A 6,000-nucleotide genomic window follows, 5' to 3' on the forward strand; every position below is an offset into this window, starting at 1 on the left:
AACACTTGGAACGGAATGTTTTACCTTTCTCTTTAGTATTGTTAATCACCGTAAGGTAGCGTAATCGAGCTCTGGAGTTGCGAATAGCAAAACAGTTGAAATATTCTGTAGGAATGTGAATGATTTTCTCGCCTGATGTAGGCGGAGAATGCTATTTCATATTTTACGTAATTATGGAATTTAAAGTCTGTTCATAAAAAGTAAATCTATCGTTAACTTCAATGAATAAATACTGTTACATTTAAATTCCAAAGAAGTGAAAGAAACACACAACCAATAAAAATTTGCCTCACAGAATGAAATCGCTTTATTCACTTTGCAACTCTGAATTATGACGATATAATAAATTTCCCTTAAATCCAACAGATGTACCTAATACTTGGGTACACGAACTCCAATTGCTCATGCAAGCAGGGCGTTTCGCAGTAGCAGCGATTCAAAGTGGCGTCTGTGTAATGAATTCCCCGTGGTATGGTCAAAGCGCCATGACAACAGGCCGTTCCGCCAAAACTCAACCTACCATATCCAGAGATCATCAACCACCATCTCAAAATCACCACGATCTGTGCTGACCAGGAGTCGCATTTTGCAACCCTCTCGTCAGAGTGTGTTTCCAAGGAAATGGACATTGCGCACTTTTACGCTAATTGCTTGATTCTAATGCTGCGGGCGAACTTGATGAAGATGATAGACACAGGTGCTCTTCGGAATGCGGAAATATTTTATTCATCGTTTGTTGTCTGGTGATGGGGTAGGGAGAAGGAACGCGCAATTTGCATTATTGTATAATGAAGGCATTTAAATTCTGATTTATTAAGCTGATAAATTGAGATAAATCAGTTCTAGGCGATAAGAAATTGGTCGTTTCATTTTTTTTTCCAGCACGAGAAGCAGATTTGGTGACTTGGATATAATGCTTCAGTTATTTGTAAAGTTAAGGAAGTCTGTTGAAGAAAGTAAGACTGAAACAGGAGAGCTACCGTTTTTCCGAACACTGATCAATCGTCGCATCGATTAACCGAAAGTGTTCCACTTGAGACAGTCTTTTTTTTTTTTTTTTTCAGCAAGTTAGGAATGAGAGGAAGAAAAAAAAAACATTCTTTAAATTGTTGTGTTTTTATTTAATAATGAAGATATTTAAATTCTGAAATTGAAATACATTTGTTCTAGGGGATACGAAATCGGTATTGTCATTTACTTTTCGGCACGTGAAGCACATTTGGCGAAAATGCTTCAGTTATTTGTGAACAACGTTAGATGTATCATTTGACGAAGTGGAAGTAAATAGGAAATAGTTGAGGCGTCGTTTATCCGAACACTGATCTGTCGTAACATCGATTAACCGAAATTGCTCCATCTGAGACGGTCAACTTTTTTTCAGCATATTACGATAGAGAGAAAAAGGCGCTCTTTACACTGTTGTGTTTTCATGCAATATAGAAGGCATTTAAATTCTGTTTTATTAAGCAGATAAGACAGTTGTAGGTAATAAGAAATTGGTTGTTTCAATTTTTTTTCAGCACCAGAAACACATTTGGCTATTATGCTTCAGTTAGTTGCCAACAATGTGAGATGCAAGATAAATTTCTACCTTTGTGCTGAATAGTACAGTAAGAAAAACAACGTCAAAAGGCACAAATTACAGATTACTGCAGACACGTGTTTCGTGCCTGTGGGAGAGCTCTTACGCTTTGTTTGCATTCCTATTGGTTCTTCATTGGTTTATAATTTTCTCATTGGTATTTGGTTAATCCGCTATTTTTCTCTTTTAAACTGTTTGCTTATCTGGCTCTTGGCTTTTGTCGGATGTCTTTTCATCCATAAGCTCATTTCTTTTGCGTTGAAAAAGGCGTTCTTTGTAACATCGAAACACGTGTCTGCAGTAATCTGCAATTTGTGCTTTTTGACGGTGCTATTTCTTACTTTAATGTAAGATGTCTGTTGACTAAATGAAACAGTTGAGCTGTTGTTTATTCGAACAGTGTTCAATCGTAACATCGATTAACAGAAAGTTCCATTTGAGACCCTATTTTTTCCCCCCAGCATGCTACAGTAGGGAGACAAATAGCGCTATTTACACTGTTAAGTGTTCTTTTTTTTATCGTAATGATTATAATAAAATGTAATAACACTTTATGCAAATCGCTAAAATGAACGACAAATTTACAATATAGTTCTTAAAATATAATGTTTTATTCATCTTTGCTTTTTTTCTAGAAACTCTTATGTGTTTCACAGCTTTATTATGCGCATATATACAACACAAATTCAAAATAATAGAACATCAGAACTGTTTGAAAAAAGTTGTCCCTGAGTCAGGAAAAGTGAACTTATGCAAATTAAAAAGAGTAAAACTCGTTATTCATGATTGGGTAAGTCAATTCAATCAACTTTTCAGATATTATTTTAACAACTTACGGATCATTAACACATTGGAAAAATAGATTTCTTATATGGGTCAAAAAATTAGAATAATCTATTCATTCAATGTGAATTTTAAAAAGTAGCGAAAATATTTGCATACCTGTTAACCGATAGTTTGTCAAAAGTATGGAGTTGGGTTTCCGGATAATTTTAAGCTCTTTTGAAATCCTTTTATTGCTCAAAATGGGTCGTCATGGTGATAAATAGAAAAAAAAAACGAAGTTACGTATTGTATCATTTCTTAAAGTTAGAAAAAAACTATCTAACTCAATTCGAATGAACGTTTTACAATCTATGGAAGGTAAGATTTCAAAGGAATATAGAAGGACTGACCAACTAAAAAGTAGCCGAAGTAAACGAGGTAGAAAAATCGCAGCACCTGACAGAGATGAACCCAAATTAAAGTAAATCGTCCAAAATAATCGTTGAAAAATGCTTTTTACGTCCATAAGTGTTGGAAAGAATTTATAGTAAAGTCAGACCAAACAACGTAAGTAGAAGCACAAATTTGTAAATTACAGCAGACACGTGTTTCGGCGTTACAGGGAACGCCTTTTTCAATGCAAAAATAATGAGCTTATGGATGAAAAGACATCCGACAAAAGCCAAGAGCAGATAAGCATGCAGCTTAAAAGATAAAAAACAGCGGATTAGCCAAACACCAATGACAAAGTTATAAACCGATCAGGAACCAATAGGAATGCAAGCAAAGGCCAGGAGCTTTCTCTTAGGTACGAACCCAGAAAGAAAGAATTCAATTGGACAAGGATTAAGCCGAAGCTTAAACAAAAAGAAAAGAAATTGTCAGTAACCGTGAACCGCAAGAAAGGAAAAGCAGAATGGAAAACCATGAAATAAGATAAACAGAAACAAAAAATATTCGAAAAAACGAAAAATAAAGATAAATAGAAGAAAATTGGGGGGGGGGGGGGTGTCAATCAAGACAAAAAGGCAAAAATAAACAAAGGAAGATAGATAAAAATGAGTGGAAAAAAAGGGGGGGGGGGAATGGGGAAAGGACAGTATTAAAGATATGGGAGCCAAATGTTAGAAAAATATGGAACTGCACTAAGATCGTTAACTAAGTTAGAACTGTTCCTCAAAATATGAAAGGATTCCCAAAAGTCCAGATCTGATGAATTGGGGCATTTTTGGATAATCTGAAAAAAGTTAAAATCAAAAGAGTGATTCGAATCCCAACAATGTTGAGCAATACTAGACTTATTTAATTGTTGTTTTTTCACATAATTTTGATGCTCTTTCAAGCGAATTTTTAAAGCACGCCGAGTCTGTACAATATAGGCAAGTTTACAACTACAATTAATTCTATAAATTCCACAACAATTAAGAGGGTGAATAGGATCTTTAAGAGAAGAGAATGAAAGTTTATTAATAGGAGAGAACACCACCTGAAATTGGAAACGTTTTAGAATCTTAGCAACCTGATAGCTTACAGATGGAAAGAATGGCAAAACAACCAAATTCTTTCTGATGAAGGTTCGGTTAAGAACATTAGTTTGGGATTTATTTGAAAGTTTTTTATAAATGGAATCAATCAAAGTTGGCGGATAGTCTCTATCAATTGCCACAGCTTTAAGATAATTAAGTTCCACTTTAAGAAGTTCCGACGAAGAACAAATATTAATTGCGCGATAAACAAAAGAATTGAAAGCAGAATATTTTTGATTTGGAGGATGAGACGATAGTCTATGAGGAGGTAAAGAGACAGCAAAAGGTTTGCGATAAACAGTAGTTTCAAGACCAATTTCAGTACGAGAAACAAGTACATCAAGAAATGAGAGAGAGAGAGAGAGAGAGATTTTAAACAAACGAGAGATTAATATAGACGAGGCGCAAAACTGCAGCACATAAAACTATATCAAATATTTAGGATTTAAAAATTGTGATAACTTGTAGGTATGCAAACGACAAATGAACAACATTATTAAAAATGAACAAAAACAAGAACAACAATATAAGCAATTGATCTGCTTCTTCGTCAGTGGGTGGGGAGCAGCATACCCTAACCTATGGGTGGGGACGTTCCGATTCAGCAAGTTACCTTTAAACATTGATGCCATATTTACGTTAATTCCATTTTGTCCTTTTTATAAATTGTGGTTTTAAGAAAAATGTATATCTGGCTGTTCTTTAGAACATTTATTAGCTGCAATTTGCAAAATACGCTAATGAATTAATGAAATTTTGTATCTTTTGCAAACGTTGTTTAAGTATATTATATGGTTTACTTGCTGACTCGCGACGCGTTCCGAAACCTGTGAGGCTCGGTTAGGGTATGCTGCTCCCACCCACTGACGAAAAGCAGATCAATTGCTTATATTGTTGTTCTTGTTTTTGTTCATTTTTAATAATGTTGTTCATTTGTCGTTTGCATACCTACAAGTTATCACAGTTTTTAAATCATATATATATATATATATATATATATATATATATATATATATATATATATATATATATATATATATATATATATATATGTAAGACAAAACCTACGTCCTGTTTTACCATTTCTGAAGTTTTATCCTACAAGTGCTTAAAATGTAAAACAATTACTTTTGTGTAATTTTATTTTTTCCTGTGCATCCATTCTTTTGCGAGGTTTGTTTGAATTGAATTTTGATATTGCAGTTGAGACTGAAAGCAGCTTCAGTTATCTCATAAACCGAAATTAAATCAAAAAATGATATTTTTCTGCTAAGATCTTTTTTTTTCTTACACACACACATGCACATGTGTTTGTTTGTATTTATTTATGCACACACTCATACTACTTGTTTTTGTGCGATGGATACGAACCGCATAAAAAATCGTTCGTTTTGTAAAGAATTTCGTCAACTGAGTCCCAATCTGATTGAAATTTTCATATAACGCACAAAATTAATTCGTACAGAAAAAAAAAAAAAAAAAAAAAACACAAAAGAAGACTGCACGAAAACAGGTTTGAGTGTACTCTTAGTGTTACACGGTGAACTTTTTTGAGCTTTATAACTAGGGCAATAACTTTTACAAAGTATGTGAATAATGAATTATTTGAATATTTAAAGATTTATGAAAAAAAAAAAAAAGTTTTATGAGCATTGCTTTGCTTTTATTAAAAACACGTTTGTATGCTTCTTACAAGCATATTTTTATTCCATATTGCATGTAAAAGTATTATAATTACATGCAAGACAATACACGGAGAGTATTTTATAATAAACTACTTGCATATGTCAAAACCATCCTAATAGTAAAAATATCTTTTTCTCGATTTAGCAAAAAAAAAAGCAAAATCTCGTATTAGAAATCTTTGTAGTGCAGAGCTATAAGTAAAATATAACGTGAATGAAGGTAGAAATAAAAGCATTTAAAAAGAGGTAAAAACTCTTTGGAAAATAATAAAAATAATGCAAATAAGAAGAATTGGAACGCATTTCTTCTGCTGATTGTGCTAACCCTTTATAAAGCTTCACTGCAAACCTAGTACGTATGTAAGAAAACTACATTTACGGGAGTGTTGTTTGCTAAATATCCATCTGAGCAGCTGTTTTTTTGAACATTCAATTGATTCAT

This window comes from Uloborus diversus, chromosome 4, assembly GCF_026930045.1.
Source record: "Uloborus diversus isolate 005 chromosome 4, Udiv.v.3.1, whole genome shotgun sequence".
Taxonomy (NCBI): Eukaryota; Metazoa; Arthropoda; class Arachnida; order Araneae; family Uloboridae; genus Uloborus; species Uloborus diversus.